Source organism: Pongo abelii, chromosome 20, assembly GCF_028885655.2.
Source record: "Pongo abelii isolate AG06213 chromosome 20, NHGRI_mPonAbe1-v2.0_pri, whole genome shotgun sequence".
Classification (NCBI taxonomy): domain Eukaryota; kingdom Metazoa; phylum Chordata; class Mammalia; order Primates; family Hominidae; genus Pongo; species Pongo abelii.
Window position 1 is genome coordinate 33,758,607 of NC_072005.2, and position 25,958 is coordinate 33,784,564.

Consider the following 25,958-nt stretch of genomic DNA (forward strand, 5'->3'; position numbering starts at 1 on the left):
GGTGTGTGGCAGAGGAAGGCCCAGCTGCAGTGTGTTCCCCCAGGCAGCTCTGCGGGTTGAGGACACAGCCAGGTCAGTCCTTTCTGCTCCCACATCCCTCCCTAATCAAACCTGTTACTGGGGAACCCCAGTGACAGGCTGGGTTCTAGGTGCATCTGGGGACTGCCAAACATAACATGGCCACTACTTGGGAGGAATACAATATCTGATAGTCCAGTGTTTCCAAAGGTTGGCAACTGAAACAGAGAAGTTAAATAATTTGCCCAAGGCCACACAGCTGAGTCAAGGAAGTGGGGCTTGTTAGGCATTTCGGTCACCTGCAATCCACCTTCCAAATTGCATCCCTATCTTTGTGTCTCTTCTACTATTATTTACCTTAAACAGTTTTAACTTGACTTTAAGTAAAACTACTTTCTAAAGATTTGGCTCAATAAAAAGGTTATAGGTTTTATGAAAAAAAATTAAGTTATAGTGATAGAGGTAGGAAGCAGCCAAATGCCTAGACAGATAGAGAAGGGTCCCCAGTGAAAGCCACCTTCAAGTCTAAAACAGGCTAAGGACTGAAAGATGGGACCGCTGGTTTTGGATGAAACCCGTGACCCAGAAGGAGAACTTCTGCCTCCGTTTGCCTGCCCTTTCCCGATTGATTCTTTCTGAATAATGCCTTTCAACCAATCAAATGTTGCCTTTTCCGACACTACCTATGGCTTCCCTTGGCATGCCCACATGTGTTCTGGGAGAATGGGTGGAGCCACCAGGAATTCACGTCTTATGCAGGGGAGGAGCCTGGGCCTCTTCACCTCCTGTGCAGCAGCCCTGGCATTCAACTGTGAAGGGAAAACCTGCTTGGAGAGCCCCTGTCTTTGCTGGGAGCTTTCCTTTTGCTTAATAAATTCCACCCTCCTTACCCTTCAATGTGTCCGTGTGACTCACTTTTTTCTGGTCATGAGACAAGAACCTGGATTTAGCTGAACGAAGGAGCAAAAATCCTAAAACAAAAAAACAAAAAAAAAATAGGTGTATATTTTGTATATATTTAAATTCACTTTAAAGTAAATATATAACTATTAAAATTTGTAAAAAAATCATCACACACACAACCTGCAGTAAGTTTTGACACACTTAGAAGGCAAGGGCTCCCATGACCTCTGAACCATCCTGTGGGTATAGCTGCAGGGCTGTTTGTTCACACATGTGACGCGTGGCCTCTACTTGTTCACAAACACAGTGAGAGGCAGACAATTTGCTCACCGTCAGCCTCAACTGGAAGAAGGCTCACTGCTGGATGCTCCTGTGTGGAAGGTTCCCCTCTCTCCAGGCAGGCAGGCAGGAAACAGAGCCCAGCCTAGCCCAACAGACAGCCCCCATGAGGCTCCAATGCACCCCCGGCCACAGTATCGAAGGATGCTCTGTTTGGACCAGGGCCTCTAATTTCCCCTTCATGAGATGTGCCGGGTTTGTGATGTCTCTTTCCCAGCCCCTTGACTTCCAAGCACTGCCCAAGGACCCCAACCCCCACCTCTCTGTTTTCTGCTTTTCAGAGTGAGAACTGTTCGCCCCTGATGGTGAAGTCTAGTGACTGATCGAGAGCCTGCTTTCTGAAACCCTGCTGGGTGCTCAGATGTCCCTTCAGTTGTGTCCTTGTCTAAGCTGGAGACTAAAAAGCGGGAGGAAGAGAGCCTTCCTCTCTCTCCTTTTTGTCCTCTCTATCCCCTCTGCTTCCTCTCTCCCCTCCTTCTCCTTTCTCTTCCCTCTGCCCTCTTCTCTCTCCTCTTTCTCTCACTCCAGTGTGTCTTAGGCCCATTTCCCAAATAAGAGTACCTGAAAGATGGCTCCTAGTATCTCAGGGCTGTCTGCATAATTCATTCTTCTACTCCCAACCCTCTATTTATAACCAAACCTTCTGGCATCTGAGATAATGAAAACTATCTTATTAGCAGCTTTCTGATGGCCTAGACTGCTCTTTGGAACATCCCAAACACTTTTGTATTCAAGTTTCTCTTCTGACTACAGGTACTTCTCACTCTCCAAAATCTGACTGTCAGAGCTCAGGAACCAGCAGTGCCAGGGACACCCCTCCTTAGGTGCACCTCCCACTCTCTGAACCCTCAGGAACCAAAACAGATTGAAGCAAGTTGCTTGCTTTTGTTGCCTGAACTGGCTGTCCAAATTCTCACTCTCTGAATTTAGGACCTGAAGCGATGACAGCAAGGGACACTGTGTATTAAACTAGCTCAGCTGTAACCAAAACATCTGTTGACACAGTTCCACTGCACCTTCCTCACAGCAGAACAACAGGGACCAAATTCTCACACAGCCACCCCCAAAGACATTCTGGGACAGGCAGCACCCTTCAGAGGCTCACATTCTGGTCAGATAAGTTCGATAATGCATCGGTGTTGAATGCAGCAGATGTAACCCTTCCAGCAGATTCACAAGGCCCACCAGCCCAAGCTGGGCTTCACAAATGCCTTCGAAGGTCTCTTTGCTGCAAAACTTTCTAGAGCTAAAATCTATTTGAACATACACCCTTTGTTCAAATAACTATTAATATCCAATGTATCTTGTATGCTTCCCAACACACCCTTGGAAATCCAGATTTGGGGTGCATATGCAGATTCGTGGGTTTTAACTAGCACTTTGTCCTAAGACATAAGCCTGCAATCGCCACAAACCAGGTCTGCAGAGGGGTCCAGGTATCTGAATTTTCAAGATGTTTCCCTGGGGATTCTAAGGTATAGCTCTGGTTAACAAGAAATGTTATCTGTGACATTTTGTGCACAACAAGGATGTACAGAAAATGAGTGCATGTGGAGGCCGTCTGTGGGACTTCAGACACGTAACATATAACAGTGATAGAGTGAGATCCAGAATCTCTTACCCTGAAAGGCAAAAGTCTTTTTTAAAAATAAGTTGGCCCAGCATGGTGGCTCACCCCTGTAATCCCAGCACTTTGGGAGGCTGAGGTGGGCGGATCACCTGAGGTCAGGAGTTCGAGACCAGCCTGACCAACATGGAGAAACCCCATCTCTATTAAAAATACAAAATTAGCCCGGCGTGGTGGTGCATGCCTGTAATCCCAGTTACTTGGGAGGTTGAGGCAGGAGAATCACTTGAACCTGGGAAGCAGAGATTGCGGTGAGCCGAGATCACGCCATTGCACTCCAGCCTGGGCAATGAGAATGAAACCCCGTCTCGAAATAAATAAATAAATAAATAAATAAATAAATGAGTTTTTCTTAAGGTTTGAACAAACATCTGGATTTTTGGGTAGGGGAGGTGGGTTAGGGTTTCTGGGTCTCATTGCTAAGCTCCGAGATTCATTAGAACAAAAGCAGCAAGGCTCACCTTCCTACAGAGTCCACAGGAGACCCTCTCAGGGGAAAACCCTGATTCTAGACTTAGGTGGCACTTTCCTTAGTAATGTGACCAAGTGCACTTGATAGAGTGGTCCTGTTAGCAGCAGTGAATCCATATGGTCTGAGGCAACTCAATTCTTGCCTCCTTAGAAGAAAGAATTTGACTAAGGGGCATAAGGCAGAGGGAGAGACTGAGGCAAGTTTTATAGCAGGAGCCAAAGTTTATTAAAAAGTTTTAAGGCAGGGGCCAGGTGCGGTGGCTCACACCTGGAATCCCAGTACTTTGGAAGGCCAAGGCAGGAGGATTGCTTTAGCTCAGGAGTTCGAAACCAGCTAGGACAACATAGCAAGACACTGTCTCTATTTTTTTTTTTTTTTTTTTTAAGTTTTAGAGCAGGAATGGAAGGAAGTAACATACACTTGGAAGAGGGCCAAGTGGGCAACTGGAACGATTCAAGAGCACATTTTGACCTTTGACTGAGGTTTTACATGTTGGCATGCTTCCAGGGAACTGCATCTCTCCTCTTCTGCTTCTTCCTTTGGGGTGAGCAGTCTGCATGCGCAGTGGCCTAAGCTCTTGGGAGGGGCCGCATGCACGGCGTGTTTACCAGAGCTGTGGGCATGCTCACTTGAGTCGTTTGGTCACCGACCAGTTAAACGCTATATTGCTTCTTAATGCACATACTCGAGCCCACTTGCCAACTCCTGAGATCTTATTAGGAAGTTGCCGATCACCAGTTTCAGGTTTTTCTATCTATTGGGAGACTGCCTTTTCTTGGTACTGCCTGCAATCAATTATTATTTTAGAGAGAGACAGTGTAACAAGCACCTGACCCTCACCTGCTGGTCACCTGACATTCCTGGTGGGGGCTCTCCCACCCTGCTCCTGTCTGCCTAACTACCTGCTCTAACAGGCCAGTGGGAGAAGGTTGGTCCTAAGCCCACTAGCTAGGGTAAATAACACGGTCTCTTTTTTTTTTTTGAGATGGAGTCTCACTCTGTCACCAGGATGGAGTGCAGTGGTGTGATCTCTGCTTACTGCAACCTCTGCCTCCCAGGTTCAAGAGATTCTCCTGCCATAGCCTCCTGAGTAGCTGGGACTACAGGCACACGCCACCATGCCCGACTTAATTTTTGTACTTTTAGTAGAGATGGGGTTTCACAATGTTGGCCAGGATGGCCTCGATCTCCTGACCTTGTGATCCACTCGCCTTGGCCTTGCAAAGTGCTGGGATTACAGGTGTGAGCCACCATGCCCGGCCAACATGGTCTCTTTTGGTCTCTGTGTCCTCTTCTGTAAAATGGTGACAGTTCCTGCCCTGCTCACCTTGAATAAGAACTTTGATGATAAATACATTACTGAAGGTAAAAATGCATTATAAACTCTAAAAATACTACATACATGAGAGCTGATTTTGATTGCTTAAGGTGCAAATAAGCCCAGGCTGACTGAAGATGATGAGGTGACCCTGATGGCTGAACCTTTACGAATCCTTTCCTTATTAGCAAGTTGACTTAGTGGGAGCTTTGTTTCCTCAGATTCTGTGGATAGAAAGACCCCTTATTTTCCTGCTGCCAGGGTCATCTGTCTAAAACATAAATCTGACCATGTCACTCCCACTCCTTCTCCTTGTCAGATCTCAGACCAAGTGTTGGCTCCATAGAGAGGCTTTCTGCCGTCCTCCATCTGCAGCTGTAGACCTTTCTTATACACGAGAGCCACAGCAGTCTCCCTCCTGACAGGCACCATGACATCAGATGGCTTTCTTTCTTTCTTTTTCATCTCTCCCCTCTCAAGAGAATGCAATCTCTCTGAAAGAGGGTAAGGAAATGTTTATGTTATTAACCACTCTTTCTAGGAAGGGCTAGATCAATTCCGTGCAGGTACCTGATGCTGAGAGAAAGAGAGAGAGAGAAAGATTGCAAGGGGAACCAGGAAACTATCAATGCTGAAGAGAGAGTTATCCTGATTTCCAGGCCCTGATTCGAGGTTCTCATGAGGCCTGGCTGCTTATGGGTTCAATAAAAGCAACAGGATCATGGTTTTTTTCCAATACATTCTCACTTTTGCTTAAAGCAAATTAAAATGGTGTGCTGTTGCCTTAACCAAATACACCCTATGCCCCATCTGCCACTAGAGAAGAGGCCTGTGGCCAGCAGGGACTGTTTTCCGCTCACTCACTGTGAATCCCCAGGGCCTGGCACAGTGATGGGCAAGGAAACACCTGTGAATGGATAGAGTTTGTCTCTGCACTGCACAAAAGCCCAGTTCTCGTTTTCCATTTACAGTGTTTCAAAGTTTTCCAACATAATTGGACAGGTCAGAGGTTACAAACTGACTACGCAGCTGTTGAATTAGCCCATAGGCTTTTTTTTTTTTTTTTTTTTTTTTTTTTAAGACTGGGTTTTGCTCTTGTTGCCTAGGCTGGAGTGCAATGGAGTAATCTTGGTTCACTGCAACCTCTGCCTCCTGGGTTCAAGTGATTCTCCTGCCTCAGCCTCCTGAGTAGCTGGGATTACAGGTGCACACGACCACGCCCAGCTAATTTTTAGTAGAGACAGGGTTTCACCATGTTGGGCCAGGCTGGTCTCGAACTCCTGACCTCAGGTAATCCACCCGCCTTGGCCTCCCAAAGTGTTGGGATTACAGGCGTGAGCCATTGCACCCAGCCTTGTTTTGTTTTTTAAAACATTGTTTTTACCTGGACAGTTTTTGAAGAAAGAAAAGAAGGAAGCAAAGAAGAAGAAAAGGAGGGAGGAAGAAAGGAAGGAAACCAACATTTTAAAATGGAGTAAGTTCACATGAATATCAACATTACCAGCCCCTCTTTAAAAACTCGAATATTTTACAGCACTAAACTCTAAAAGGCCTTTCTACTTTTACATCTTCTTTTTGATGGTTCAGAAGAAAGCAATCTGTTCTTGCATTTAAGGTAACAAAATCTGAGACCCCAGATTCCTAAAGGGAAATGAGTACAACCAGAAAGCTTACAAATGTGTTTCCCCTTTCTCTCTCTCTTATCATCTGTCCCAACAAGAAAACCCTGCCCCTTCCAGGGACAGATGCTGTAGGATTATAGAACAGTGGCTCAGCTGCGGACTCTGCCAGCATCCCTGCAAGAAATGCCTCAAAGTCCCCACAGTTGCAGCCACAGCTTCTGCTGACTGGAGTCACCCGTGAAGCTGATCTGCATATGGCTTCTGGCCTTGTTTGTTGAGAAACCTCCTAAGACAAATGCAGGTGTCAGAGCGGCTCATTAAAGTTTTTGCCCTGCTCTGCAGCACGGCCCTCACTTCCTGAAACTCTCGTACCTCTCAGAGACTTAGGGTTTTTTTCTTTCTGAAAGGCTCAATCCTGGTACCTCAGGGACAGCAGACAAGCCCCTCAGAGCCCCCAAAACAGGGCATGGCCCACCAAAGGCCATGGCAGTATCCACCCATTGTTAGAACACATTTTCTTTCTTTTTTTTTGATGTGGTTTTCACTGGGAAAAGATGAGGTGTGGTGGCAAAGAGATCAACAAACAAAAAGTTAAACACTTAAGTATACAATGGTTTTCTGAAAAATAAGGAGAGAAAGCATGCAAAAATGTTACTTTCAACAACTGGAAAAAAGCTCTGAAAGTCCATGAGTCGGGCAATAGCCAAATCCATGTTCCATCTTAAGTAGGTTTCCCTCCCTCCCTCCCTCCCTTCCTTCCTTCCTCCTCCCTCCCTTCCTTCCCTTTCTTTTCTTTCTCTCTTCTTTCCTTCCTTCTTTGTAAAATCTTGCCAGGTGCAGTGGTTCATGCCTCTCCCAGCATTTTGGAAGGCTGAGGCAGGAGGATTGCTTGAGTCTAGGAGTTCAAGGCCAGCCTGGGCAATATAGTGAGACCTCATTTCTACCAAAAAAAAAAAATAAATAAAAATTAGCCTGGTGTGGTGACACATGAGTAGGAGGCTGAGTAGAAGGCTGATGTGGGAAGATCACTTGACCCCAGGAGGTTGAGGCTGCAGTGAGCTAGGATTGTGCCACTGCACTCCAGCCTGGGCAACAGAGTAAGAGACCCTGTCTTAAAAAAATACATCATAAATAAAATCTGTCCCAAAACTATCCTGACTTTCATCCTTCCCAGACTGGGCGTCATCTTCAGAGCCTCCATCCCCAGATTTCTCAGCCCAGAGCTTGCAGCTGTTTTCTTTGCTGGAGGCTCAAAGTGCATTTTGTGATACACGGCTGTCTCAGGCCAGGTTCCCCCAGGAGCAGACACTGAGACAGGGGACTGAGAGCAACAATTGGCTGGGAGGTGGCTGAGCACCTCATTGCAGAAGAGTGTGGGAGTGAGACAGGGACAGAAGGCAGCCAGCGGAGGGCAGGCTGTCACACAGGTCACCACTGTGGCCCCTAGAGTCCAAGCCCTGGAGAATCCTGGGAGCCTGTGGAGCAGTGGGAGCTGGGGTCTGTGTTTTCCAGCCCTGTCCACCAGCGGCTGAGGGCTGACGCCACGCCTTTTCCCTCCCAGCACTTCTGGCTGGTCCCAAGCATGTAAGCCTGTAGCAGAGTGAGGTCAAAAGGCTCGCCTAGAACCCCGATCAGGGCGCTGCAGCACCTGCTCCAACCTGTCCAGCCCCGGGCCCACCTCAGTTAACAGAGCAGTCCCTCTTCCAGCCAGGAGGCCCTTGTGGCGAGGAGAATGTGGAGGTCGAGCACCTGGAGGCAATGTGCTTGCCCGGGACAATCATTTCCTTACTCTCATCGCAACAAAGCCATTCCTTCACTGTACTTTAGAGACCTCTGTCTCCTCATGCCCCAAAGATGTTCAGCCGGGGTTCTCCTCAAGGAGACGGAAAGCAGTGGACCTTAGATTCTGCGCCAGCTGCTCTCTTCTCCGCCAGGGTTTACTTGGGCACTGGCATGTTGAAATGCTGAGGTTTCCAAGCCAAAGGGCTTTTCTCTCCTGGGAGGCCTTTCCAGCTTCCTCAGCTGTGCGGTTCTTCCTTTGTGGCAGGAAGGCTGAGACTTATGGTGGGGTTAATTCTGATCATGTATCACTGGAACATTCTTTCATTCATGTGCTAGTGTTCACAGCTCACTGTTGCTTCAAAGAAGCTCAGTGCCTGAGTATTTGATATTTTCTTTATCAAGTTGCTCAGTTCTCTGAGTCGCTAGAGCGTCTCCCTTTACATCCAAATTCCAGCCCCACCACAGTTCTCTCCCTCATCACAGCCACTGCCCTCTCATCTGTCAGTCACTCAGCTCTCATCAGAGTAAAAGAACAGCCCTGGAGCTGCCACAAAAAGGGCTCTTCACTGGAGCCCAGCCAGCAGATCCCGACTCCAAGTCCCTGGCATTAGACTCAGCTCAGTGGCCACGCTAAGCCCCAGCTTGTGCCGGTAACAAATGAGCGCTGGGCACGGCAGGCCAGGAGGGCTCCACTCCTGCTTGAAAGAAACTCCAATGAGGTGGGAAAGATGGAAAAGCAAAAGAATGCCGTGCAATGCGTGTGTGGATAACAGCCCTCTCTGGGAGGAATCAACAGGGGTGGGTTACCAATTAGATGTGGAGGGTGAGGGAGACCTCAAACCCCTGGCTTGGATGAAGGGAGTGTGGGGAAGCAACAACAAAAACAGGGACTGGAGGGCAGGCAGCCTGTGGGGGCTGGATGGTGTGGGAGGGGCAGGGGAAGGCTGCTCAACAGACCCGTGCCATCTTTCATTCCACTGATGCCCTCCATGTGCTCAACAGTGTGCTAGAAACACAACAGGGAGCCTCACACAGTATTTGTCTTTATGGAGCTGACATGCTGCTGTAAGAAGTCACAAAATAAGATGCTAATAAGTCAACAAGATATTTTCACAGAGTCCCTTGGTTTGGTTGTCTTTGTGGCAATAAGACAGAGAGAGAGAAAGAAAGAAAGCGCTGGAAAAGCTGTAGACACAGCTGCAGATAGCAGGAGTTCACAGCCCTGGCCTTGTATTAGAATCACCTGGGAAGGTTTTAAAACATGTACTCATATCGGCCAGGCCTGGTGGCTCACACCTGTAATCCCAGCATTTTGGGAGGCCAAGGCGGGCGGATCACTTGATGTCAGGAGTTTGAGACCAGCCTGGCCCAACATGGTGAAACCCCGTCCCTACTAAAAATACAAAATTAACTGGGCGTGGTGGTGCATACCTGTAATCCCAGCTACTTGGGAGGCCGAGGCAGGAGAATCACTCAAACCTGGGAGGTGGAGGTTGCAGTGAGCCGAGATTGAGCCATTGCACTCCAGCCTGGGCAACAAGAGCAAAACTCTGTCTCAAAAAAAAAAAAAAAATACTTATATCTAATATCTAATGATTTATTATATACAACACAAAGAATACAGTGATAAAGAAAAAACTTGATAAATTAGATTGTACTAAAAGTCACATCACATAGACATTAATAAAATCAGAATATCTGGGGTGGGGCAGTGGTTTGGTTAAAGGCCCCAGGTGCTTCTAAGGTGCAGCCAAGCTGGCTAACCACTGGGCTAGGTCCCTGCTCAAAAAGATCTGACCTGACTGGCTGGGGAGGAGCTTGGGGGCTTTGAATCTCCCCAGGTAGCTCTGATGGGAGGTGTCTGAGGACCCCTGGAGAGAGATTCTGAAGCTGCTGCCTCCACATCTATCCCACCACTCCCTCTTTGAGTAGCATCAGGGCAGTGTGGGTAGCACAAGTCAGCTTGGGGGCTGTGCCTCATTGTGTTAAACGTGGTCCCATTATGTAGACAGTGACCACCATAGGAGTGAGCCAGTGACATACCAGCAGTGCACTGCCAAAGACTTTGGGGAAAGTTTTTCTCATTCTTAAGAAAGAACAAGAAGCCATGTTCGCTTTCCTATTAAACATTATATTAAGTGAAATAAGCCAGGCACAAAAAGACACAGTTCACATATTCTATATTATTTGTGGGAGCTAAAAATTAATTCAATTGAACTCGTGGAGACAGACGAAGGATGGTTACCAGAGGCTGGGATGGGTAGTGAAAAAGGTAGCGGGTGGGAGATGGGGATGGTTAATGGGTACAAAATATAGTTAGATACCACGAATGAGGTCTAGTATTTGATAGCATGACAGGGTGACTATAGTCAGCAACAATTTCTTGTACATTTCAGAATAACTAAGAGAGCACAACGGGAATGTCCGTAACACAAAGAAATCATGAATGCTTGAGGGGATGGATGGCTGCCCCATTTCCCTGCGATCCATGCACACTGCACATCTGTGTCAGAATATCTCATGTACCCCACAAATATATGCACCTCCTAGGTACCCACAAATATCAAAAATAGATGTGACTGAAGGAGCTTGTAGCACAGGTGACACTGATGGGAAAAATAAGTCTTGGGAAGAAGCCAACACTATGGCTGCAGAAAACAGAGAACACAGGGGCCCTTGATGCTGTAATCAAGCTGCCTGGTCCTGAAACTCTCACTGCCTCTGGGCTGCCACACATGTGAGCCACCAGATTTGCATCCTATTTAAGCCAGTTTGAGTTGATTTTTCTATTATTGCCCTCAAGTGACACAGGCAGTCATGGAAGGTGCCTATGAGAAAGTTCAACACCAGAACCAAGTAGGACCAATGGATGGAAATGATCCAGCCCTGTGAAAGCCTCATAGAAGGGATTTGAGCACGAGGAATGGAACCCATCCAGAAATAAGAAGACGCTTGGTGCATTGAAGAAATAGGAAAAAATGTCATCATTAACAATTCCAAGAGCTGGCCTGGCCAGTCACAGAATGCCACTCTGAACAGGGAAAAATTAGACACAATGAAGGGCATAAAGGTTGCTCAAGTGAGTCACCCAGCATTATTGAGGAGCACTCCACATGGCACAAAAGAGGGCAGAAGTCCAGAGAGTATTCCTGTCCTTGGGATGCAAACGGTGTCACTGGAAGAAGACGGGAGTGCTGCCTGTAACAAGGGCAGGCCACAGCTGTGATGACATTCAACCCCTCAGGTTGGTCCTGGGCAGCACACTCTGATGTTTAAATCAGGAACAGGCAGGCAGAGGGGCGTGTGTGTTTCAGAGAAAGCTGGTGATTTGCTAAACCAAAAACGACAAGGAGAAAAAAATCAGAATTCTTACAGCACATAAAGAACATCAAACATGCAGAGACTTTATTCTTCTAGAGCATTCATTTAAAGCTCATGCCTGCAGTCCTGAGTGTTTCCCTTCATCAAAAAAGGATCAAGAAGAGAGAAAAATATGGTCTTCAAACTAAAAAAAAAAAAAAAAAATTAACAGAGTCGTTTCTGAAATTAGTCTGGAATGTTTCATTGCTTCACAGGGAGAGAGCAGCCTCCAAGAAGCTTAGCAGCATCCGCCTCTTGTCTGAGCTTCTATGTCAGTTTCTCCCAGGGCAGATTTTATTAAATAAACAGCAAAGAGTCCGGGCTCCTGAGCGGCTCAGAAACTCTTGCATCTTTGAGGAGCTTGCACATGCTCACGCCACTCTGGAAAACCAGGTAGAGAGGCACTTTTCAGGGAGTAACCAGGGTGCTGAAGCAAGAAGGGCAATAATTTGGTTTTCTTTAAAATATATATATATATATATATTTGAGACATAGTTTCACCAGGCTGGAGTGCAATGGTGTGATCTCGGCTCACTGCAACTTCCATCTCCGAGGTTCAAGCGATTCTCCTGCCTCAGCCTCCTGAGTAACTGGGATTATAGGCATGTGCCACTACACCTGGCTAATTTTTGTATTTTTAGTAGAGATGGGGTTTCACCATGTTGGTCAGGCTGGTCTTGAACTCCTGATCTCCAGTGATCCACCTGCCTCAGCCTTCCAAAGTGCTGGGATTACAGGTGTGAACCACCACGCCCGGCCAAAAAATTGAGGTAAAATCTTCCTATATAATTTACCATCTTTAAGTGTACAGTTTAGTGCTCATAAATATTTATAAGGAGGGTAATGATTTGAAGAGAAATTCAGGACTCCCAGGTCCTCTGTGTCCCTGCTGACTGAGACAGGATCTGAAGCAAGGCTTGAATCTCTCTGGGGTCAGTTTTCTTGTTAATAGAGTTGAGATGCACTTGTCCCTCTGCTTCCTCCCAGGGGCACAAAGGAATTACTGGCCTGGAGAGACTTGGAAACACACAAGGAGCGGTGCTGATGGGAGGAGCTCGTTTAGAATAAGGCAGAGACGGAACAAAGAAGGATCTTTCCCGGGGTAGAGGGAGGGTGGCGGGAGGACAATGGGGAGTGCAGGGTTGGGATTCTTTCCAAATGCTCACGAGAGACTCAAAATAGACTCAGTCCATTCATCTCCTTTATGAAAACCCTACAATATCAATGGGATGATTTCTATGAGTAAAAATTAGGAAAACTAAGAGATTCAGTATTGGTCAAGGCTTATCAGCAGTCTTAATTGCTTTAATTTTAGTCAATAAACATCATCTTCTTGTATAAGGCAATGCTTTTGTCCTGGTGACTGGCAGGTCTGGTACATTAAATGCCTTAGCAAAGCAAGGTGGGCCCCTTGGTCATTACCATCGCAAACATCTGCATGTTCCCTCCAATGCTCCCTTGCAACCCTGCTAAAAATAAAATTGTCTTTTAATAACCTCCACAGCCCGCCACTGTCTCCTCTCTGGAATGTTCACTGAGGACCCCAGTAAGAAATGGAAATTGCCTCGAATGCTCTCTCCTCTGCCTTGACAGTGCTGCTGCCGGCCGCGCGCTCTGTTGGGGGAAGGGCAGTGTTGATCAGAAAGCGAGCTCCTTGACTGACGTTATCTCCTCCTGAGCAGAAACCAATTTCAGCAAGAACTTTGTAATTTGGAATTCAAGGATATAAGATGCATTCAGGGAACCATTTTCCCCCTACAAATTACAGTTTGTCATTTAAGAGGTTTAATATCACAAAAAGGGCCTGCTTCTGCCTTTTTAAAAAAATTTTTAAAAATGCCACATTGATGCTCTTAGAACAGAGGCTTAGGAATGAGAAGAATGGCCTGTACTTCAAACAAACCCATTGTTCCTTACTAGAGGCAGAAGAATAATGTCAGACAAAAATAGTTATTTATTCAGCAAGCTCTTGAAGTGCTCAGGCAGAGTGGTGGACCCCAGTGCCTGGCATATAGCAGGTGTTCAATAACCACGTGAAGGAAGAAGGGGAGGGAAGGAGGCAGGGAAGAAGAAATACGCAGACACTGTGTGGTAGGAATTCCAAGACATAGTACATTATTTTATCCAAACACAAACACAGTATTTAATCAAGATTTTCCCATGATGCACTGGGGCAAGACAATCATGTGGGAGGAGGGGGCCCAGGCAGCAAATGTCTAGAATGAGAAGAACTGGGCCACAGGCCAGGCTCTCAAGTCAGAGTCATGCTGAAACCTGCTCCCTTTCTTTCTTTCTTTTTTCTATTTTTTTTAATTATACTTTAAGTTCTAGGGTACGTGTGCACAATGTGCAGGTTTGTTACATATGTATACATGTGCCATGTTGGTGTGCTGCACCCATTAATTCGTCATTTACATTAGGTATATCTTCTAATGCTATCCCTCCCCCCTCCCCCAATCCCATGACAGGCCCCAGTGTGTGATGTTCCCCAGCCAGTGTCCAAGTGTTCTCCTTGTTCAATTTCCACCTATGAGTGAGAACATGTGGTGTTTGGTTTTCTGTCCTTGTGATAGTTTGCTGAGAATGATGGTTACAGCTTCATCCATGTCCCTACAAAGGGCATGAACTCATCATTTTTTATGGCTGCACAGTATTCCATGGTGTGTATATGCCACATTTTCTTAATCTGGTCTATCATCGATGGACATTTGGGTTGGTTCCGAGTCTTTGCTATTGTGAATAGTGCCGCAATAAACATATGTGTGCATGCGTCTTTAGAGCAGCATGATTTATAATCCTTTGGGTATATACCCAGTACAAAAATTAATTCAAGATGGATTAAAGACTTAAATGTTAGACCTAAAACCATAAAACCCTAGAAGAAAACCTAGGCAATACCATTCAGGACATAGGCATGGGCAAGGACTTCATGTCTAAAACACCAAAAGCAACGGCAACAAAAGCCAAAATTGACAAATGGGATCTAATTAAACTAAAGAGCTTCTGCACAGCAAAAGAAATGACCATCAGAGTGAACAGGCAACCTACAGAATGGGAGAAAATTTTTGCAACCTACTCATCTGACAAAGGGCTAATATCCAGAATCTACAATGAACTCATACAAATTTACAAGAAAAAAACAAATAACCCCATCAAAAAGTGGGCAAAGGATATGAACAGACACTTCTCAAAAGAAGACATTTATGCAGCCAACAGACACATGAAAAAATGCTCATCATCACTGGACATAAGAGAAATGCAAATCAAAACCACAATGAGATACCATCTCACACCAGTTAGAATGGTGATCATTAAAAAGTCAGGAAACAACAGGTGCTAGAGAGGATGTGGAGAAATAGGAACACGTTTACACTGTTGGTGGGACTGTAAACTAGTTCAACCATTGTGGAAGACAGTGTCGTGATTCCTCAAGGATCTAGAATTAGAAATACCATTTGACCCAGCAATCCCATTACTGAGTATATTCCCTTTCTTATCAGTTGTATGACAATAGGCAAACTGCTTTATCTCTCTGAACCTTGTTTTCTTCATTTAGAAAACAGAGCTTATGCCTATTTTGGAAGACATTGTTAATTCACTCAAGATCCAGCCAAATGCAGTGGCTCACGCCTGTAATCCCAGCACTGTGGGAGGCTGAGGTGGGAGGATTGCTTGGGGCCAAGAGTCTGAGACTCATCTGGGCAAAAAAGTGAGACCCCATCGCTACAAAAAATTAGCCAGTTGTAGTGGAGTGCACCTGTGGTTCCAGCTTCTCAGGAGGCTGAGGCAGAAATATTGCTGGAGCCTGGGAGGTTAAGGCTGCAGTGAGCTGTGATAGCACCACTGCTCCCCAGCCTGGGAGACAGAGTGAGACCATCTCAAAAAAAAAAAAAAAAAAAAAAAAAAAAAAGAGAGAAAAACCATTCCTAGCCCTCTTTCTTTCTTGTCTTTCTCAGCTTTAAAGAGCAGAACACTCAGTGCCCCATTTCCAAGTGTGATGCTGAGGGCAGTCGGCAATGGGGCTTATGAGAAAGCTATCGCGTTCTTGGTAAAGGGAAGATGTTGGTTTGGTCTCCTGAAAAGCAAGGCTTCTGAGAACAGAGGCCACATTTTCTCCCATGGGACCCCAACTTGCCAAACCCAGGGCTGAAAGTGTGGCTGGTGCTCATGGAAAACTCAACTTGAAATCAGGAATGGCCGGACCTGCCTTGAGCTGTATATGTTTCAGTCACCTTTGAATACAAAGGCCAAAAAAATTCTCTGTGGTTGGCTTTGGAGAGGTTGTCAGGAAGAGCTGTAAGAAAGTGATGATTCACAGCAAAGAAAACGATGGATGAAATAAAAAGGCAGCCTGCAGATAGGGAAAAACACATCTGCAAAATATCAGATAGGAGGTTCATATGCAAGATTTGTTAAAAACTCCTACAACTCTGCCGGTGCAGTGGCTCACACCTATAATCCCAGCCTTTGGGAGGCCGAGGTGGGTGAATCACGAGGTCAGGAGTTTGAGACTAGCCTGGCCAACATGGTGAAACCCTGTCTCTACTAAAAATACAAAAAATTAGCTGGGCGTAGTCGCAGATGCCTGTAATCCCAGCTACTTGGGAGGCTGAGGCAGAATTGCTTGAACCCAGAAGGTGGAGGTTGCAGTGAGCTGAGATGGCGCCACTGTACTCTAGCCTAGGCAACAGAGTGAGACTCCGTCTCAAAAACAAAAACAAACAAAAAAACCCCACAAAAAACCTCATACAACTCAATAGCAAGAAAACATATAACCCAATTAACAAATGTGCAAAGGACTTGAATAGGCATTTCTCCAAAGATGAAACGAAAATGACCAACATCATTAGGAAAAAGCAAATCAAAACCACTATGAGAAAACACCTCCCACCTGTCAGGGTGGCTACAATAAAAAAACCAGTGATAACAAGTGGTGGTGAGGGTGTGGAGAAAGGGAACCCTTGTACACTGTTGATAGGAGTGTCGATTAGCAAAGCAATTATGGAAAACAGTATGAAGGCTCCAAACAAAATTAAAAATAGCACTACCATCTGACCCAGCAGTCCCACTTCTGGGTACATACTCAAAGGAGATGAAATCACCATCTCGTCAACGCATCTGCACTCCCGTGCTCACCGCAGCACTTCACAGCAGCCAAGGTACGGTCACGCCCTAGGGGTCTATCAATGGACAAATAAATAAAGAAACCACGGTGTGTGTACAAAACAAAATGTTTCTCAGCCTTAAAAAAGACGGAAATCCTGCCACTTGCCATAACATGGATAGGCTTGGAGGACATTATGATAAGTGAAATAAGTCAGACACAGAAAGATAAATAATGTATAACCTCACTTATATGTGAAATCTTAAAAAAAAGGTTATATATATATATATATACGTATATATACACATATATACACATATACATATATACACACATATATATACATATATATACGTATATATATGTGTGTGTGTGTATATATATTTTTATATATATATATATATAGTTTAATTAGTTTAATTAGATCCCATTTGTCAATTTTGGCTTTTGTTGCCATTGCTTTTGGTGTATATATATGTATATATATAGGTGTGTATATATGTATATACATAGGTGTATATATATGTATATATATAGGTGTATATATATGTATATATATAGGTGTATATATATGTATATATATAGGTGTATATATATGTGTATATATATGTGTGTGTATATATATATATACATATATATATACACACATACACACAGAGAGAGAGAGAGAGAATAAAACAGTGGTTAGCAGGGTCAGGATAGGGGAGCAGGAGGAAACAGAGACATAGCTCAAAGGCTCCCACATAGCAAATATGCAGGATGAACAAGTCTAAAGATGGAATGCACAGCAGGAGGGCTGTGGCTGATGACAGTGGATCCTCTTCTTTGCTAAATGAGAAGATTATAACTGCTTTTGCCACAGGGGAAGGTGGATGCCTTAAAAAAATAAAATGATTATTGACAAAGTGATAAATAATAAGAGTGAAGGAAATTTGATGATTATGTTTGCAAAGGGGAAATAAAACAATTTGTCCAGCACTACACCATAGCATAACAATGTGTTTAAAATATAAAACTGGGTCAGATGTATTTATTTTTTGTTGTTGCGATTGTTTTTAATTTTAAATTCAGCCACTCTCTCAAGGGCCTGCTCATGATGAAAAAGACATTCCAGTTTTTACAGCTGCCATAAGACCTCATAAGAGCAGTGCGGTAATTTCAAGTGACTTCTCTTGAACTACAGCTGGGGCCCTTGGCTCTGTGTTTAGTGAAGTCTTGCAGGAGCCTTGATGATAAAAACCACATCTGTGGACAATTCCTTCTCTGGGTCCCCTGCTAGGACAGAGCTTACTCCTCCAGCCCCTACTGGCGGTCCACTCTCCAAGCTGCCATTCCTTTACCCAGGACACTCACAGATACATCTCCAACTCACACCTTGGGTGAGACATGTCTTGGGCTAAACTGCGAGCTATTATTCAGAACCCCAGGACTGAGAGCCCTTCACAGTACAAATGTGAGGTTGTTTTTTAATTCCTTTTTTTTTTTTTTTTTTTTTTTGAGACAGGGTTTCACTCTGTCACCTAGGCTGAGTGCAGTGGCATGCTCATAGCTCACTGCAGCCTCAGCCTTCTGGGCTGAAGTGATCCTCCCACCTTAGCCTCCTAAACAGCTAGGACTACAGGCGTGCACCATCATGCCCAGCAAATTTTTAAATTATTATTATTATTTGTAGAGACAGAGTCTTGCTATGTTGTCCAGGCTGGTCTCAAACTCCTGGCCTCAAGTGATCCTCCTGCCTCAGCCTCCCAAAGTGCTGGGATTACAGGTGTGAGCCACCACACCTGGCCTGATTTTTTTCTTTTAGTTAGCATCAAGTGTTCATTCTGGTCCCCAAAGTTCAGCAAATGTATAAATACTAAGCAGCAGTGTGCCCATACTCCTCTTCCTGGTCAGCCTTTACAACACTGAACACGTGTGTTATGCTCCCAAAAACTCCTCCTTAAGAATGGGAATATGCAAGGGAAACACAACACTAAACCTCTTTTGTTAGCATTCCTGATAAATTCGCACTTATTACTCCAGTGAAAATTGTCTGTATACAGAGAAAGTGCTTTAAACACAGCAGCTTTGTCAGCCTCTGGTCCCCTCTGGCTCCTACAAACTTTCCAATCCTTTTACTTTGAAGCTGGGTCACTGCAGTGAGGTGCGTGTTGTTGTTCTGTAGAATCTAGTTGCATTTCATCACAGAGCTTTCATAAGAATCCATTTATCAAATTATTCCTTCGAAAACTGGAGTGGCACAGATCAAACCAACTGAGGAGCTGCGTGACATTTTAAGTCCCGATGTCAGTGCTGCCCAAATACAAGCTAGATTATCAAGTGCTTTTCAAGAACACTTTAATGCCTTGTTCTCATAAACTCTGACAGTCTGACGATTAGGATTAAAATGGGTCATTTGTAGGAATTGCATTAAGGGCCTGGAAGTTACAGCCCTTTCAGAAAGCACTTCTGCCAGCCCTCCCACCAGGAGTCAAGAGTGGCCCAGGATGGATGGGCATGTCAGCTAGGCTCTGGAAGCTCACTGTGGCACCCTGTCTGCAGCAGACATCTGTGGGGGCCCCACTTGCGCCCCCTTGGTTCCTGGCATCTGCGTTTCTGCTGACCAGAGGGCCAACAGCCTGAATGCACTTCTTTTCCTGCGGGCTTGCTTCTCTCCCTGGAACCCACTCTGCCCATAGATGTGGCAGGCCAGAAATGCCACAGAATTCAGCTCTCCAGGAGTGACCCTTGGCCAACGGCTAACAGAAGCTAACGAGGTGTGCCCCAGCTCTCTCATTCATTTGTGGGTAACCCTGAGTCCTGAGTGTAAGTTCCCCCAGAGTTCCCAGCAAGGCTAACTCCAGTGGCCCCTGCGTGACCGAGTGGTTACTCACCTTCTGCTGCTGTCTTCCCCTCCATGCCTTGCTTCCACACTCCCCTATCTGTGCTTCCTGGGTTCATTTCCCAAATAAACCACTTGCACTCACATCCTGGCCTCGGGGTCGGTTTCCAGGGGAACCCAGACTAAGACACCGCTATCCTTGCTGGGATTTAAGATGGAGTGCACATCTCCCAGGCTAGGGAGGGAACACCCAAAGCCACCGCTTTCCCATAGGCTCTGACCCAGCTGGGACCATTACCAATGTGCATCACTAGACCCTAGATGTGAAATCAAGAGCCGGAAGAAGCCATCACAGCAGACACAGCAGTGGCCACCCCATGAGTTTCCAGAAGCTCTCATGTGTGCTCCAAGGACTGGAGTTGAACAAATGGGAGGAGGAAGAATTAATTGTTTTCCTGCTGTGTCTCTTTCTACAAGCAGCTTTCCGCTGGCTGTGGTCCCTCTTGTCATCTTCTGTAGGCTTACAGAGAAAATCACAAGGCAAGAGAGAGGATCTTGCAATCATAGAGCTGTGAGGCGTGACGAAATTGTCAAGTTCCTGTGAGCCCACGTGTGAGAATAAAGGAAACTTGCATCTTTGTGGGTGACAGAAACACCAGTTCTGTTAGCAGAGGCCTCCTCAGGAAATTCAGTGTCTGTAATTCTCTTATTGTGAGAAGATAAATAGCATTCTTATTTTGTGAATTTGAACCCATCAAAGTTTTGTATTTGAGAATGCTACATTCATGTCCATCCAAGGAGCATCCCCTGACTCTCCACAGTAGGGCTGGCCTGTGCTGAGAGTGGGACACAGGGAAAGAACACATAGTCCCGGCCTCTTCAGCAGCAAACAGAAGAGAGACATACACCAAGAAACAATGGCATGAAATGACATTTGCCACAGCGAAAAAGCAATGGGCCATGAAATATGGGGCACTGATTCAGTCACTGAAATCGGGGAGGTTCCAGAAGCAAGTGACATCGAAGCTGAGTGTTGAGGGAGAACTGTTAGCAGAAGAAGGGGCATGAGCAGACAGCATTCTAGGCACCATGAAAAAGGCAGAGAAGCAAGAAGAAGAGCTCAAAGTTTAAAGAACATCGTCTTATTCCAAATAATTGAGAAAATGTTGCTGTTCATGCAAGTGCAAATGATGTGGCTATTTTAATGTATGTTCACATTTAACAATGTTTTCTTTTTTGTATTAAGTAAAATACAGGACTCAGTAGACAACCCTGATGCTCCATCCTTAAGCTTCAAGTGAGCCTCCCCAGAGCTGAGAGCTGCAGGGTACAGGAAATGAGGGATGCCACGTGGAGGTGAGGTGGGGAGGAGGAAGTGAAGGGTGGGAGCAGGCAAGGGAGGGCAGAGGTGAGGGGCGTGGTGAGTTGTGGAGTGTGAGAGGTGATGCAGGGAGCAGCGAGAGATGGAAATAGGAGGGTGGGGATGACCTATTTATGTTTTCTTAATGCAATTGTTTTGGGGACCATCACAAAACATACAACTTGTCAAACTGCCCAAGGCCCTCCAGCTCTCTCACTCTGTCTCTCCTCTCTTCCTGTAACATGCACATAGACATTCACCACATGGAGCTGTATCCCTGGATGAACAACCAAATGGACTGTCTAGGGCCTGTCATTACATTTCCATGACTGTCTCTAAATCACTTTGTCCTGATTTCAGAACCAAGGCAGTAACCTCCCAACCTAATTTCCTTGAATCTTACCAAGGTGATGGTGAATTAGTGTTGATAGTAAATAAAGTCAGAGCTTTGAGACATTATTGAAGAAAAGACACAGGAAAATAAAAACAATAACATTAATTAGCTCCAAGTCAGTATAATTTCCTATCTAAAATAATAAAGAGGATTTAAAGAAAATAACCACTAAAGCCTCTCTTTGTGCCAAAAAGTCCACAGAGCCTTATCTTCTCAAAAAGGCCCCTCCAAAGGTCATCAACCTTATTCCCATTTTGGAGAGACCTCAGCCTCTGCAATTGCTGCAAGAAAAGTATGACTGCCCCGAAGGACTGAAGCATTCAGATTTCATAAAAAACATCTGTTTGCCTTTTATGGCTGGTTTTACAGAAGATGGAGATGTTAGTAAATATTCCATTTCTTAAAAAATGTCAGTAATTTTAGTGACTTTGTCCCTCAGTAACACATGAAAAGTGAATGGATGACGCAAATCTTGAAAAGATAAACATCAGTATTTACATAAGGAGCGAATGAGTTGAGTGGAGCACAGAGGGGATGCTTTCTAAGTAAAAAGAGACTGTCCTGAGCCTCAAAACACTTCCAGTATTTGTGGAGACAAAAGTCACAACAAAGAACACAGAATCTCACATGGTGTCTTGTGGGGTGGGCTGGAAAATGGAGGAGAGCCCATGGTGTTCTCCAGGAGGAGCAAGGCATGTATACATAGAGGACTTTACAGTTTACAGATGACTTTCATTTTTCACGATCGCATTTAAACCCCCACAACAAGCAGACAAGCAGTCTTCTGTTCTACACAAAGCTAAGAGGGGCCCAAGGCTGTGCAGCACTAGGAGCAATTCTGGAACTTGAAACCGAAGTCTTCTAGGTCCAGCCCTGAGCGCTTTCTCCAGAAACTCTGCAACAGACCTCCAAGGTAACACCACTCTGCTCTCACCACTCGGCACAGTGACCATCCTTAGAGGAATGGATGAGCACTCAGAAGAATGAATGAGTGAACCCTGCCCCCACGGTCCTCTGGCTCACTCCCTTCTCCTCATTCTCTAATCCCTAAAACTCCAGGCTTTTCACTATTCAGTGGCTGCGGGAAGACTCTGGGTTTTTCATATTTCATGCATACAGCTCCTCAGAGGGTTGCTTTCTAATAAAAGCACTGAGCATTTCAGAGAAAAATCTTTCTTTCTAAACAGGAGAAAAGGGCTTTCAAGGTCCGAGGCTGAAATCTGCATTGTGAACGTTCATAAATGAAATGCATGTTTCATTTGCAACTTTTGAAAAGGTCTGTGAGGATGCATTTGGCCTAGGTTTAAACGGAAAATGCCTTCAGACTTTAATATTTACAACGTAAAATGAATTAGTTTTTCTTTGATGAAACTTGAATCGTTCAGCTTTCAGAACCCAATTTAGCATTTCCATTTTGTTCTCTTCTTCTACACACAAACATGCACACACACATACATGTGTGTGCTTACATATACATGCATACACAGTCACATCTGCATGCATCACACATATTCACGTGCACACCTACACACCTGCACATATGTGCAGTCACACTTCATTCTTCTCATGCACAGACTGATTTAGTCAACAGAGAAGAGTAGAAGGAATCAGTATTGGACTGTGCCGCCTGCTGTGTTTTAATATTCAACTATTTAATTCGAACTCTTAATGTACTTCCCCCTTGCTATTCTGCTGATGTTTCACTTTTAGAGACTCCACTCTGCTGAATCATTGTACCACAGAATTCTGAGTTGGGGCAGCTTAAGGCCACCTGAGGCTACTTCCCCCCTAAAGCATGAATCCTCTCCCAACAGTAACCAGACCAAGAAGTTCAGACTCTTTGGGATGCATCCAGGAATAGAGAACTTGCGCCCTGCTGAAGAAGTCTCATTCTTTTTCTCATGTCTCCTGACTGCAAAGGTCTTCAGGTCATAAAATTCAAGTCCTGTTTCTGCTTCTGCCCTGTGGATTACCATGGACACATCAGTTTCTGTTCTAAGCCCTAGGTTTAGCAAGAGGGTATTGGAACAACTGATCTTCAAGGTCCAGCTAAGATGTTTTAATAATGCAGACACTTAAAATATCCTGCCTTATTTGGAGCCAAAAATCTCCTTCCTTACAGTGTTCTCCCCCTGGTCCAAGCTCTGACCTCTGGGATTATACCTTCATCCTTGTGTAAGTGAGTGATGGCTGCACCATTTCCTCCAGGCAGCACTCCCCAGCTCTCTCTGCAAAGCTCTGTCCTGGGTACCTCTTGTGCCTGCCTCCCATCATTGTGGTCCACCTTTCATTCCAGCCGTTGCTGTGGCAACCAGCTTGTGAGGGTGGAGCCCAACAGCTCCTCATCTCAGCTGCACTATATTCCTCCCACCTTCTGCTCCAGAGGTAGCTCACTTTCTGATGCTCCATTGTGGAGTCTACAGGCCAGCCTGGACTAGAGGGACCAAACATCTGGGTGTTTTCAGGATTGAGGGGATTTTGGGGTTGCAGCAGGGCTTTTAGTTTGAAAATCAGGACAGTCCCAGGTCAAGTGGGACAAGTTGGTCACCCCAGCATGGGTTTAGGAGGGCCTTAACATCCATGGAATGACCCTCAGCAATGGGGCGCTCCAGGAGCTGGCAGCTGAACGCTCCCCTCCTCCTGCCCTGGACAGACTTGGTGGGTGCATCCTATACACACAGCTCCTCAGAGGGTCATGGAAGCGTGAGGCCCCATTGCCCACAGTGGTGATTAATTTGATAACTCCCCAATTAGAAAAGTCTTTTCCTCCTATCTTGTTTTGTGCTCCTCAGTCCCCCGATGTCTGTTTTCTGGAATAGGATCTCACAATGAATGAACTACACACAAGTTCAGCTTTGGGTTCAGCTTTGGGAGGGGATTCCAGGCTCTGGCAGGCACCTGGGAAATTTGGATAATGAAAATGTCACAGGGTTGCACGTTTTGGACGCTGGACTTCTCATCCTAAGGTCCAGATGGCATTCTTCTACAGTGAAGATCATGAGAAAGGGTCTTGGTTTGTTGACAGCTTCTCAGTATTCTTGCTTGCACATCAAGACAGCCAGGTTACTGCAGAAAATCATTTCTGTAGTTGTTGGTTCATTTCCTCAAAATATGGGATTTGGTGGCTACATCTGAGAACCACACAGGGGATCTTGCCTCTGATCAAAACAAAACACCTCCTGTGGTGACAGAGCAGGCATTTTATTTCCTGACAATATTTCTCCCACCTGATTCAATTTCAGCAAAGGAAATTTAAGTAGATGCAGGTGAAAGAATTGAGAACCGAGAGCTACCTGACTTGTGTTCCTCAGTAAAAAACAAACAAACAAACTGAAATATGTTTAACGGAAGACGGGGAGAAGCCCACTACCCTCTTACACATATTCTGAGTCAAGTCGAGCTTTTCTGGGGGCAGGATGAGGAAACCAGGTGACTGAGTATTTCTCCAGTACTCATCACTGTGGCTTCTGCAGCACATTACACAAAGCATCTTACTTTATTCCTTAGAATGACCCCAAGGTGACCTTTGCCCTTGTGACCCCATTTTATGGCTGGAGAAACTGAGAGTCAGGAAGATGAGGGAATTTCACCAACATCACATAACTAGTCATCTGCAGACTGGGGCTCAAATCTGGGCAGTTCTAGCTCCAAAGTCTATAACCCTAACCAGTGCACTGCCTGGCCTCTCTAGAGAGGTAGAGTTCAGACAGGGTCAGGGAGCCCCTTTGTGGTATCATCTCTCTTCACCACACCTGCCCTTCTATGTCATTACTCAAGCTCTTTCCTCTAAGGAGAATTCCTTTCCTACCCACCCCCACCACCCCTCACCCCACCCCCCTGCCCCACATTTCCGGCTCTGAAAACCCTGCCAGTCCTTCTCGGCCCAGATCATGCCCCCACTCCTAAAGTTTCTTCAGCTACCTGCTGGGCAGCATCCCTCCCGCCACTGAATTCCCACAGTTGTTCACTGTTGATGCTATGTAAATGCACACATCAAATACTTAATGAACACTTACTATGCACCAGGCCCTGCACTAAGCATTTACACAGATTATCTCTACATCAACTCTATCTCAAGTTACTATTATCTTTCCTATTTTATAACTGAGGAAAACATCATCCAGAGAGGTTAAGTATGATGGGGCCCACTCTTTCACTCCCTTCTAGACTCCAGGCTAGCGAAAGGAGTATCCACAGTGACACAGGCCACCAATGCAGCTGGTTGGCCAAAGGTGCTGCAGCACAATAAGTTTTCACATCAGTCTTGATGTCCAAAGCTTTTTCCTGGCCCCTTGGTACTGCAAACTTTCCTCTTGGATCTTCCTCTCACTATGTCTAGCTTCAGCCTTCAACTAACAGAAATGTATTTAGTGCCTGCTACATTCTAGGTGCTGTTTCAGGTGCCCAGAAGGTTCTTTTTATTGGGAGATAGACATGATAGATAGGTATAAAAGAACATAGAAAGATACCAAGACCTACCACTAGCTTCTGTTTGTTTGTTTGTTTTTGCTTAAATTATCCAGAACTTGATAAGAGACATCTGAATCTTTCTTTCTACAATCTATTACGACCCAGGCATTTTAAATTTTTATTTATTAATTTTTTTTTTAGAGATAGAGTCCTCTCTGTTGCCCAGGCTAGAGTGCAGTGACGTGATCTCAGCTCACTGCAACCTCCGCCTCCCAAGTTCTAGTGATTCTCCTGCCTCAGCCTCTGTAGTAGCTGGGATTACAGGTGTGCACCACCACGCCTGGCTAATTTTTAGTAGAGATGGGGTTTTGCCATGTTGGCCAGGGTGGTCTCAAACTCCTGACCTCAAGTGATCTGCCTGCCTTGGC

General features: G+C 45.4%; 1 long non-coding RNA gene across 7 annotated transcripts in view; it reads right to left on the reverse strand.

The window, feature by feature from the left end:
• LOC112130190 (uncharacterized) overlaps positions 1-25,958 on the reverse strand; it is a 277,700-nt gene that overhangs the window by 23,901 nt on the left and 227,841 nt on the right. For 5 of the 7 annotated variants that reach the window (XR_010138469.1, XR_010138470.1, XR_010138467.1 and 2 more), the window contains one exon: positions 909-989. The exons of 1 other annotated variant lie outside the window; for it this stretch is intronic. This is a non-coding gene — a long non-coding RNA (uncharacterized LOC112130190). The remainder of the gene's footprint in view (positions 1-908; positions 990-25,958) is intronic. One more of the 7 variants, XR_010138471.1, reaches the window with a different exon arrangement.